Source organism: Dysidea avara, chromosome 5, assembly GCF_963678975.1.
Source record: "Dysidea avara chromosome 5, odDysAvar1.4, whole genome shotgun sequence".
Lineage (NCBI taxonomy): Eukaryota > Metazoa > Porifera > Demospongiae > Dictyoceratida > Dysideidae > Dysidea > Dysidea avara.
The window spans coordinates 16,676,389-16,689,377 of NC_089276.1; the positions used below are offsets into that span (position 1 = coordinate 16,676,389).

Below are 12,989 nucleotides of genomic sequence, written 5' to 3' on the forward strand. Positions count from 1 at the left end.
GTGATATAATATATTTGGTAAAGGATAAATTATTGTTGTGACCTTTTTTTTTTTTTTTTAGCTCTTCAACTTTTTTCAGCAAGGTGCCCCCCCTCTTTCCAGACTCTGGATCCGCCCCTGTAAGCTGCATGAAATTTCTTCCTAGTGCGTCTGAGACTAAAATGGGAGGCGTGGCTGCAATAACTCCAAAGTTTTAGTTTCTCCAGCAAGTTATATAGGTTTCAATATATACCTAATGGTATTAGTTTCCAACTAGAAATGGATCACGTGGTTATGGATAGATTTTTCGTGATTATAACTATACATGGTTAGCTATGATAATCCAGGTAAAATTTCACTAGTATTTTTATCAACATTTGACTGAGATACCACGCACTGGTGAAGCATAGAGTTAAGCATAGTAAAACTCGGATTCTACTAAAAATAGCAGTGTTCTTTTTATGTAAGAGCAAGATACTCTAATAGAGCAGTCATGTAAACAGTCTCCAGTCTCTCTATTATATTTTGTTCTCTTTAGTAAGAAAGCGGAATCCATAAACAGGAAGAATTAAACAACAGGGTGAAAGTGCAATTGGAAAGAAACCTCAGCACTATCAGATTACTGGTTGGGGGCACACCATAAATGAATGGCTATACACAGAGGCAATATTTATAGCAAGATTGGGAAATAAGAATAATTATGCTGCTAGAGTTTCAGTTCACTACAATAATGATTCTATATAGCTGCAGGGGCATTTCAAAAAGAAATATTGGTATGAATTGCTCACCTTGCACTACTAAATGGCACAACACACACTTTTGATTAATTAGCTATACCCTATACTAACTGTAACTGTAAGTTTTGTACATGTAATGATTTGTATAAGTCCTTCTAATAGACTGCTAAACAAAATTTCATCACACAAATGGGCTGTCAAATTATAATGGTAGAAATATCTGCAAAACTGTAATTTTCCTGTGCCTTAATCATACTCTCTGGTGGAGGCTCTGCACAGCAATAAATACAATACAGTATAATTATAATTTTAATGGTACAAATGCATATAATTATATTTTAATTAACTTTGCAAGCTTTTTAATTTCTGTTTTGCTTGTAGGATGTGCATGCAATTTTATGTTGTACTAAATAGACTGTGTATGGTATATATATCTAATCCAAAACAGCCAAGCTGTAAAAAAACAGTGCGGCCCTCAAAAAGGCTATGGTGAAAAAAGATGTGAAATCCAAGGTGGCGGCCAAGAAATGGCTGTGATGGTAGGTTAATGGTAAAAATTTTAATAACGACAATTCAAGTGAATTTTTGTGCCACTTGGTCTTGGCAAAAAAATTCACCTAAATTGCCGTTATTAAAATTTTTACCATTAACCTACCATCACAGCCATTTCTTGGCCGCAACCTTGGATTTCACATCTTTTTTCACCATAGCCTTTTTGAGGGCCGCACTGTTTTTTTACAGCTTGGCTGTTTTGGATTAGATTTCATTTCTTTTTGTATTTGTATACCCCAAAGCCAGCCTATGGCCAGCTTTGGGACTTTTTTAACCTGTCTTTTTTTTTTTCTTTACTACAGGAAGAAGAAAATGTGAAGCAGATGTACTTTAAATATTTCTGATTTTATCAGTAAATGTACAAATTATATATATAATACATATATTTATCATAGAACTCTCCATGGTGGTTTCTTCAAGGTAACTTATTATAACTGATCTTTCTACAGGGCAATTTGTTTGTGGCTGAATTTTCTACAGGGTGATTTCTTTGCAGCTGAACTCTCTACATGGTGGTTTCTTTGTAACTGAACTCTCTACAAGGTAATTTCTTCTAGCTGATCTCTCTACAGGGAGATTTGTTTGTAGCTGAACTCTCTACAGGTGATTTGTTTGCAGCTGAACTCTCTACATGATGGTTTCTTTATAGCTGAACTCTCCGCAAGGTAACTTCTTCTAGCTGAACTTTCTAAAGGGTGATTTGTTTGTAGCTGAACTCTCTACAAGGAAACTTATTCTGGCTAATCTCTCTACAGGGAGATTTGTTTGTAGCTGAACTTTCTACATGATGGTTTATTTGTAACTGAACTCTCTACAAGGTAATTTCTTCTAGCTGATCTCTCTACAAGGAGATTTGTTTGTAGCTGAACTCTCTACAGGTGATTTGTTTGCAGCTGAACTCTCTACATGATTGTTTCTTTGTAGCTGAACTCTCCACAAGGTAACGTCTTCTAGCTGAACTTTCTAAACAGTGATTTGTTTGTAGCTGAACTCTCTACAAGGTGACTTCTTCTAGCTGATCTTTCTACAGGGAGATTTGTTTGTAGCTGAACTTTCTACATGATAGTTTCTTTGTAACTGAACTCTCTACAAGGTAATTTCTTCTAGCTGATCTCTCTACAAGGAGATTTGTTTGTAGCTGAACTCTCTACAGGTGATTTGTTTGCAGCTGAACTCTCTACATGATGGTTTCTTTGTAGCTGAACTCCCCACAAGGTAACTTCTTCTAGCTGATCTTTCTACAGGGTGATTTGTTTGAGCTGAACTCTATACAAGGAAACTTCTTATAGCTGATCTCTCTACAGGGAGATTTATTTGTAGCTGAACTCTCTACAGGTGATTTCTTTGCAGCTGAACTCTCTACATGATGGTTCTTTGTAGCTGAACTCTCTACAAGGTGACTTCTTCTAGCTGATCTTTCTACAGGGTGATTTGTTTGTAGCTGATCTCTCTACAGGGAGATTTGTTAGCAGCTGAACTCTCTACATGATGGTTTCTTTGTAACTGAACTCTCTACAAGGTAATTTCTTCTAGCTGATCTCTCTACAGGGAGATTTGTTTGTAGCTGAACTCTCTACAGGTAATTTGTTTGCAGCTGAACTCTCTACATGATGGTTTCTTTATAGCTGAACTCTCCACAAGGTAACTTCTTCTAGCTGATCTTTCTAAAGGGTGATTTGTTTGTAGCTAAACTCTCTACAAGGAAACTTATTCTGGCTGATCTCTCTACAGGGAGATTTGTTTGTAGCTGAACTCTCTACAGGTGATTTGTTTGCAGCTGAACTCTCTACATGATCGTTTCTTTGTAACTGAACTCTCTACAAGGTGACTTCTTCTAGCTGATCTTTCTACAGAGAGATTTGTTTGTAGCTGAACTCTCTACAAGGAAATTTCTTCTAGAAGATCTCTGTACAGGGAGATTTGTTTGTAGCTGAACTCTCTACATGTGGTTTCTTTGCAGCTGAACTCTCTACATGATGCTTTCTTTGTAGCTGAACTCTCTACAAGGTGACTTCTTCCAGCTGATCTTTCTACAGGGAGATTTGTTTGTAGCTGAACTCTCTACATGATGGTTTCTTTGTAACTGAACTCTCTACAAGGTAATTTCTTCTAGATGATCTCTCTACAGGGAGATTTGTTTGTAGCTGAACTCTCTACAGGTGATTTGTTTGCAGCTGAACTCTCTACATGATGGTTTCTTTGTAGCTGAACTCTCCACAAGGTAACTTCTTCTAGCTGATCTCTCTACAGGGAGATTTGTTTGTAGCTGAACTCTCTACAGATGTTTTGTTTGCAGCTGAACTCTCTACATGATGGTTTCTTTGTAGCTGAACTCTCCACAAGGTAACTTCTTCTAGCTGATCTTTCTACAGGGTGATTTGTTTGTAGCTGAACTCTATACAAGGAAACTTCTTCTAGCTGATCTCTCTATAGGGTGATTTGTTTGTAGCTGATCTCTCTACAGGGAGATTTGTTTGCAGCTGAACTCTCTACATGATGGTTTCTTTGTAACTGAACTCTCTACAAGGTAATTTCTTCTAGCTGATCTCTCTACAGGGAGATTTGTTTGTAGCTGAACTCTCTACAGGTGATTTGTTTGCAGCTGAACTCTCTACATGATGGTTTCTTTGTAGCTGAACTCTCTACAAGGTAACTGATGTCTCTACAAGGTCACTAGTTTGTAGCTGAACTCTCTACGTGGTGGTTTCTTTGTAACTGAACTCTCTACAAGGTGACTTCTTCTAGCTGATCTTTCAAGAGGGTGATTTGTTTGTAGCTGAACTCTCTACAAGGAAACTTCTTCTAGCTGATCTCTCTACAGGGAGATTTGTTTGTAGCTGAACTCTCTACAGGTGATGTCTTTGCAGCTGAACTCTCTACATGATGGTTTCTTTGTAGCTGAACTCTCCACAAGGTGACTTCTTCTAGCTGATCTTTCTACAGGGTGATTTGTTTGTAGCTGATCTCTTTACAGGGAGATTTGTTTGCAGCTGAACTCTCTACATGATGGTTTCTTTGTAACTGAACTAGGTGACTTCTTCTAGCTGATCTCTCTACAGGGAGATTTGTTTGTAATTGAACTCTCTACAGGTGATTTTTTCGTAGCTGATTTCTCTACATGATGGTTTCTTTGTAGCTGAACTATCTACAAGGAATCATTTTGTTAACAATTTTGACAGTAATAACCTATGTACTTTTTATTTCCGTTGCCCCTGTTCCAAATGTTTAAACATTCCAGCTCCTACAAACTATTTTATTCTTTAACTTGTACTCTTTATAGCTACCCCTTGTAATTATTATTTGTAGTTATATAGCTTATTGTAATTTGTAAGTAATTAATTATGGCTACCAGTGCAAGACACTGGTAGACCTTCAGTTCTGTAATTTAATTGTTATAAGCTCTTCAATATTGTTTAATTTTGTTTATTGATCTGTACAGTTCTGTAAAGTATTAATAATAATAATAATAAAAAATAATAACAAGGTAGCTTCTTCTATTGATCTCTCTACAGGGCGATTTGTTTGTAGTTGAACTCTCTACATGGTAGTTTCTTTGCAGCTGAACTCTACAAGGTGATTTCTTCTAGTTGAACTATCTCTTTTCATAGTTGCATGAACTCCCTACAAGGTAACTTCTTCTAGCTGATCTCTCTACAGGGTGAATTGTTTGTAGCTGATCACTCTACAGGGTGAATTGTTTGTAGCTGATCTCTATACAGGTTACCTGTTTCTAGCTGATCTCTTGAATTCTCTTCAGGGTGACTGCTCTATTAGGATGACTGCTCTATTAGAGTATCTCGATCTCGCACTTGCTGCACCAAGTTGGATTTCGTGTTATAACTCCGTGGCTTTAAGTCTGATTCTTCTACACCATTGAAGAGCCTTTCTAAGATGATTGCTCCATCTATACAGCGATTTTCAAAGCATTACCCCAAGCAGTTTATCTGGTAGGCGTGGCAAGTAATAGTTTTTTATTAGCTAATCTCGATTGCGTAATTGTTACACACTGTTGGTTTTTTCGTTGTATCTTCCTGGTTTTTAGCTCGATTTCTTTCAAATCACACAAGGTTTGAGGTTCAATAGTTAACCTATTCACCCACCGATTTTCAGCTTCTTCCCATACGCGGTTTACCCTGTAGGCGTGACAACATATTAGTGTTATTTTTCGTGAATAATCGCTCATAACTCTTTGCCTGTGTATTGTATTCCAACTAAAGTTGGTACAGAGATGCGCCTTTATACCCCCCTTCTGTGTGCCAAATTTCAAGGCGATCGGATATGGCGTTCGCGTTTTATAGCAGTTTTTGTAAGTGTGCGAAAAGAGGAAGAAAAATAAGAAGAAAAAAAACGAAGAAACTAAGCCAATTTTTGAAGTCGCATATCTCGGGAACGCTTGAAGCGATTTCGCTCAAATTTGGAATGTGGAGTGCTGAAGGTGGAGGGAATGTCCACAGCAAAAATCATCTTGTTTCATCAAGGAAGCACAGAGCTACGGAGGTGCGAAAATTGCGTTTTCTTCCTTCCTGTCAATATACTCACGGGTGTTGCGCGCCGGCTTCTTGGGCCGCACGACACACTACCGTGTGTCTTGATTTTGGTAACATATTGCATGTGTATGTGTGAGATGTAGACATTTACTATAGATAACCTTTTATTATGAATCATAAGTTTAAGGACTTGTGAACTCGGTATAACATGCAGTTTCAATGGCCTATGTCTTCCCACTATGGATCTATTACCTTAAATGTGACTTAAAATGTGATTTCTAAAGTACATGTAAATGACTTATAAACCTCACATAAGTAGCGATGGATTTTGAAAAAACGATCCAAATCGCACATTAGAAGTTTCGAGATAAACGGTTTTAAAGAATTCAAGCCAGCATAACTCTCCAAGGATAGTAAGCATGGGTATGAACTTACACTAAAGATACATCAATCTGTTACCTTTCAGACCACTTCCAGTACTTGTAGCTGCTTGTAGAGTTTCCTGCCAAATAAGATACAAAATCTGAGCTGTTGGATGAGTGAAGTAGTATCATGAGTGCTCACAAAAGGGTGGAGGGTGGCAGGGTGGGCAAGGGTTAGACCTCAAAATGGAGACAGACTACGATTGGAGTCCAGAGACAAGATTACTGGGCTGTGTTGGCTCCTTAGTGGTTGATATGTAACAAAATCTACAGAAAAAATGTCTGGCCAACATTGTCAGGCTGTCCACCAGTAAACCACTGATTCTTGCCAAGCCAGGTCCTTCACAAGGCCTAAAACCGCCATTCGAGTTCTACACACTAGGGCTGAGCGATACTGCCATTTTAGTACCATGATCGATACTAAAGCCACTATTCATGATACTGAATAGTTCACAATACTTACAAATAAGTCAATCATAGCTGGTGCCACATAACATATTGCTCAGCATTCCTGCAGGAAGTCCTTATAGGTGATAGCAAACTAGCCACTATCATCCTTGTTTACAGTAACAGTTATTGTAACACATGCTTTTAGGTTGTTATGGTGTTCACACCTCTCTGCAGGGGAAACCAGATGGGTGGACTTTATCATTTACAAGGATTCTTAGCCAAGTACTGCATAACAAATGGATTTTTATTGACAGTAATGTACAGGCATGGTATCACAATAATTAAAAACAAAATATCGTGATATTGATACTTTCAAAATATCGCGATATATCGCTAAAACGGTGTTATCGCTCAGCCCTAAAACACACCCCAGAAAACACGTCTGTTGAAACCAGCCTCGAGTAGTTTGAGTGGTGCTGAGTGGTAAAACTACTAGTACAATAGTGTAGCTATCCACTTGTGGTGTTAATTTGATTTTGCCTCATGTGCGATTTGGATCAGTTTTGTAAAATCTGGTCACAATTCAGGAATGGCTATACACATGTATAGACAGCTCTGCAAAGTGCATGTTATACATACATTATAGAGCACTCAGTACATTGTGGCTGTTGGTATAACAGTTATCCAACAGGCCTTTGGTGCGGTTTCTCACGATAAAGCCAAAAATAAGTAATACCCTTCAGCTATGGGTGAAAAACCTAAAATTACTTGTTTTTTATTAAAGGCTCATATATATAATATAGCACAGAGTAACTTCCTGCAGCCTACTGTAAAAAATAAGATTGAGGACATACCTCCCTTACTTTTAAGAAGAAATTAAGTACAAACTAGCTAAACTTATATACCACTGATGTAAATGATTTTTGTTGGCTCTAAAAAAATATATATATAGTATGAAATACTCTTTGTCTGCTGTCTGCTTCAAATCCGTTAAATACCACGACTGTTTACATGAGTGTTCTATTAGAGTATCTCAATCTTACATGCAAACAACCCTGCCATTCTTGGTAGGACCCAAGTTTTACTGTAGTAGCTTCGTGAATGGTGTGGCAGTCAGATGTTGATAAAAATACTAGTGAAATTTGCCTGGATAATACCACTACATAGCTAATCATGTATAGCTATAATGGATACGAAAAATCAATCCATAATCACGTGATCCATTTCTAGTTTGAGACTAGTACCATTAGGTGGTCACAACATAATATTGAAATCTAAATAAATTGCTGGAAAAACTAAAACTTGGGAGTTATTGCAGCCACGCCTCCCATTTTAGTCTCAGACGCGCTAGGAAAAATTTCATGCCACTTAGTTTGATGGAAGGAAAGCTCAGATCCATATGAAACTTGCGCTGTACATGAAGTGATAACCAAACTATATCGTTGTATAGTGACGGTTTGTGGGCTTTCCTTTTGTTGATTGCTGGGTTACTCCGAATCCAAAAATGAGTGATTTTTGGCCGATTTTCAACAAAGAGTAGCTCCGTACCAAATCCACAGTAGCAAATCGATTTATTTCTACTGTGGGTTATAATCAGGTATAGACCTGAACTATATATGCCAAGTATGGGAAGGAACCCATGCTTCATCTGGAGAACGCGTAATTTTTCAAGTCACGATTTCCAGCACAAAACAATCGCGATTCCCGTTGTATGGAGAAAGTTAAATAAGTTTTATTGGTACGTAGAAAAATACTTTGATATTCCCTACAGGTTGAAATAGTAGGGGAGTAATTTCATGATCATCAATTTTTTTCACTGCAGACCCTACCTACCATCACAGTCATTTCTTGGCCACCACCTTGGATTTCACATCTTTTTTCACCATAGCCTTTTTGGGGGCCACACTCTTTTTTTTACAGCTTGACTGTTTTGGAGTAGATATAATATAGCCGCTCTGTTCACTCCATTCCATTCAAAATTGAAGCAATAGGACTTTAGGTGTGGTGGGAGAGAAACCATATAACTGAAACATGAATATGATATAATCAAGAGTTCATAATACCGTATGGAGGGAAACTTTGGCGCCGTTAAAATTTGGCGAATTTGGCGACTGACCATAAATTCGCCAAATTTTCCCCATCCAAATATTTTGGTGGCGAAGAAAATAGCAAACCGAGCCTCGAACTAATCAATTTTCTACTCAACCAAGGGATAGTGGGCCAGACATTACGCTAGAGCCAAGCCTGCCTCGACTACCTCACTAGGTAGCTAGTTACTGTACACGTGGTATCCTCAAACTTCAACTCGAAACGGGCATGATAAGTATAGCGAGTCCTACCATGTTAAGTACGATATTCACTATTCCAGAGGGTGTAGATCTACTGTTTATATAATATTACCTTTTATTTGGTAGCTGACTCCAGGCGCCGAATCGCTGAGAGGCGTGGCACTCCAGTTCTCGTTTCAGTGATCTAATTAATTCAATATGGCGTGCGCTTTGCTAACAATTCACCAAATTTTATTTCGCCAACAGTGATATTTTGCTTGATTCGCCAAATTTTCCCCCCTCCAAAGTTTCCCTCCGTACGGTATTTGTATGGGGGAGAGTGTCTAACTCTCAGTATGGCCTGTACAAACACCCTGCGTAAAGTTCACCAAAGTTCACCTTTTATCAAATCAACATCTTCACTGGGGATAGAAAACTGTTGATTGGTGTTGATTGGTGTTGATAAAGGCAAAGCCTTTGTTCTGAAATAAGGCTGAGCTGTTATTGTACGCAGAGTGTTTTGTGAATGCATTCAAGTTAGACACTCTCCTGATGTCTCTCCAGAGATGGGCCGCTTTGATGGGCACAGGGACTACTGAGTCCAACCTGTTTTATCCTCTAACAGTTGTCCAGCAAATGCCAACTGGTGCTGGGGGTGGTGGCAAGGGTAGACCATCTAGCCCGGTCCTGCCCGGGAAAAAAAAGTTTGACACTCTCCACCATACGAATATTATGAACTCTTGATATAATGCACACATATACGTATACAGTATCCGTAACATAGTAATCACATACAATTTTTTTGCAGCATTTGTCTAAAATATCTATCCAGCTACAGAAAGGACTTCATGCAGTGTTGATAGACATACATGTACTAGTGCATGGCTATCAATCTCAGGAGATACAGTACAGCTCACGGGTAACGTCGCATGTACACACATGATGCGCGCTCAAGTGACCCGTGTGGATGCAGCAAGGCTACAGTAATGTTCCACGATAGCTAACTTTACTCTAGAGCGTCATGCAAGACCAGATAACAGGTCTCACCTATGGTCTTGGGAGGCGGCACTGGCTCAGTTCCGCCATCTGTGAAGTCTCCTATTGTAATTTCTGTGTTACAGCTACCGAATACTTGGTAACTTAGCTACTGACTTGATCTCGACTCTGTCACCGACTACAATCAGTACTGTAGCTAACAGTAGCTACCGTAAACCTAGATGAATTGGTCGCCAAGTAATGCCACAAAACCCCAGTTAGTGCATTTTTCTAATTCATATTTTCTTTATCTAGATGGTTAAAGGAATGGTCAACCGAAGTTTCAACTTTAGAAGCCAAGAAATTTCGAAGTTACAGCGCCCCTACGAAGTGCTAACAGCAACAAATCGATTTGTACAGTGACAATAAACTACAGGCGTTTAATAAAACGATCATAACATACGGATGCAGTCCTCTACCAAGATGAAACTTGCACCATCGAATTCTCCATGAACAAGCAAATCCATTGCTGGGTAAGTTTTGTCTTCCAGGCCTTTCCTACGTCCACGGGGGACCGGCGAAGGCGAACTAACGTGAGAAAAAGATCAATACCAGACTGGAACAATTTAGATATGGAAGATCTTGACAATATAGACTTACTTACTTTCAAGAACTGTTTGCAAAATGCATAGACACTAAAATTTTGTTTTTGTACATTAGCGATTTACCCAATGGGTTTTGCTAATCAATAATAATAAATAAATAAATAAATAAATAAAAAGTGATAGTGAACCGCTCGTCCAACGCAAGGCAGACTAACGCTGATATCTTCTGTCTCCTTGAGAGTACTGACATGAAACAGAGATGTTGAACACCATATCCATGTGATATTCCACAGGTATTGTACAGTACATTGCAAAAGAATGATCCCGCGAGAAGATGCGAGCATTACTCGCTTGTGTATACTCGCGACGTTACCTGTGAGCTGTACTGTAGATATCTGAAAGAAAGAAGAAACTTAAATGATACAATTAAATATGCTATGTGTTAGGTTTGAATGCAGTAACGCAGATGCATAACTTTTCACAGTACATATGTATGGTATTTTTGCTTTGCACTTCAGATTTAGTTGTACAAAGCATTTTTAATAATAAGGCCACTATTGTTATATTGATTGTTTCCCAATGGAACAAAAACTGATGCGGGCGGGAGGTCATTATTGATTATTAATTATACGCTTGACTCTTTTATTTCAGTCCCTGACTGCTCTATTAGAGTATCTCGATCTTGAAGGCTGCCAGTATTATAGTACGTTTGCGTTGAGCTGAATCCTGGGTTGTTGATTAAGAATCCATACAAGATCAAAGGCTTTAAACATAATGTTTATGACACATTTATTCGTAAGCCCATGTTACGGGCGCGCAATGAATTGTTGAGAATATGGCGTCCAGTGTACCGTCAGCGAGTGCAGAGCGAAACCCTCTTGGAAATAAGTTAAACAGCCAAACGAAGTATCTACTTATGAAACTATGGGAGTACTTTAAGCAAGAAGCGAAGAAATGTAAAATTTCTATCAACATCACGGAGAGAATCTCGAAGTCCACCGGTATTGTACGTAATGCCTTCTTTGCTGGTTTTTGGCTTACATTACACCAAGCAGGGATTTCAAGGACATCCATAAGAATGGAGCACCGCAAGAAAGGCGGTTTATTTACGCCAAGAAAAAGGTACAAAATGCACTTTGCACAAGTCCGCTCAATTGTAATCGTCAGGTACAAATGTTCACGAGTCCATGTTGATGCAGACAGTTTTGACCCAAATACTATCAGACAAGATCCATTCATTGTATGGAACGAAGGAAATCTATCGCTCTCAAAGATTTTGGTAAGTTAAATTTTGAAACCTGGAACTTTGTCACATACTCCGTCTTAGGCCAAACTTAAGAATGATGGTGTTTTCTCTGGGGGTAGAACATTGCTTTAAAGAGTGTTGAGTGATATGGGATTTAAGTACAAGACAATTAATGACAAGAGGTTAGCATTGAAACTATTTGTGCTTTAATGTCACTACACGTATATGCAGGGTATGCTATGAGCAGCCCTGCACAGTCCATCAGCATCATAAATATTAAAGACGAATGAGGTGCAACAGAACTGAAGGAAGACCAGTTGTGTATTTGGATGAGACTTGGGTAATGAAGAACTTCTAGAGCAATTCCTCATCCAAATCAGCAGTGATAGTGAAGATGGTGATGGTGGTATTAATGAATCGTCCACTAGCAGCAGCAGGTCCAAGCCTTCTTCTGGGCTTACTTCATCTGATGTAAGATTGTTTGATATTTGCAGCATTGGTGTTACAACGTGATTTTGTTCTCCAGGAGTCATCAGGTAGCTGGGATTAAACTCTGTGAAGTACATGAAAATACAGATGAAGTGTAAGTGTGTGCACTTTAATAAAAAATATCATTGCTTTATTTGGGCTAGCAGAAGTTGAACATACCATCCCTTGTATATTTAATCAGTGCAGGAGTGTTTGGAAGTCACTACAGGTGCTACCAGCCCAAATTCATACAAACAGTATTATTTCATTTGTTGAAACTTTTAGAGTTTTTTTTGGGAATGTAACTTCAAAAACAAAATGCTGGCTGGAAAAATTGTGTACATGTGTGGCGAAGTGATGAGAAAAGGATTAAAATGACAAATTGACTAAATGGGAACAGAAGACGATAGTCAGCTGTAGTGAATGTGAAGTAAAATACATGTTGTTTGGCTCACTTGCAGGAACACTAATGCTACATAACGGATTTTGAGCTGTTATAATTTGGTTTTTTTCTCTTTTAAGGCTGAAGAAGTTTTTTACCTGAATATAAGCAGGCCACTTATCTTCTAAATACAGTGCAACAGTGGCCCCAGCATGCAACTCTGTTTTATGTTTTATTTTTCTTGTAAAAGTGTATTACAGCCTTTTACATAAAATCATGCGTGTTGAGGGCAGGTGTGTGACGTCTGGCTTCGCCACAAACATGTGTCAACATGACCATCAAAGGGCCACGTTTTAGAGGCTTCCCCATTGAAAATGTATGGCAAAACTTTACAGTGTCATAACTGGAGTGTCTTACATTCGAATGAAGCACTTTTAATATATTTTTAGCGGATCGAGAAGCGCTACGTATCGAGCAAT

General features: G+C 38.5%; 1 long non-coding RNA gene across 2 annotated transcripts; it reads left to right on the forward strand.

The window, feature by feature from the left end:
* Positions 1-11,468: 11,468 nt before the first annotated feature.
* LOC136256220 (uncharacterized) lies at positions 11,469-12,715 on the forward strand. 2 transcript variants are annotated; one of them, XR_010701385.1, is made up of 7 exons: positions 11,469-11,536; positions 11,582-11,693; positions 11,742-11,842; positions 11,892-12,131; positions 12,187-12,243; positions 12,296-12,357; positions 12,414-12,715. It is a non-coding gene; the product is annotated as an uncharacterized lncRNA (long non-coding RNA). The 2 variants fall into 2 exon arrangements; XR_010701386.1 differs by having other exon boundaries at positions 12,187-12,241; positions 12,299-12,357.
* Positions 12,716-12,989: the final 274 nt, after the last annotated feature.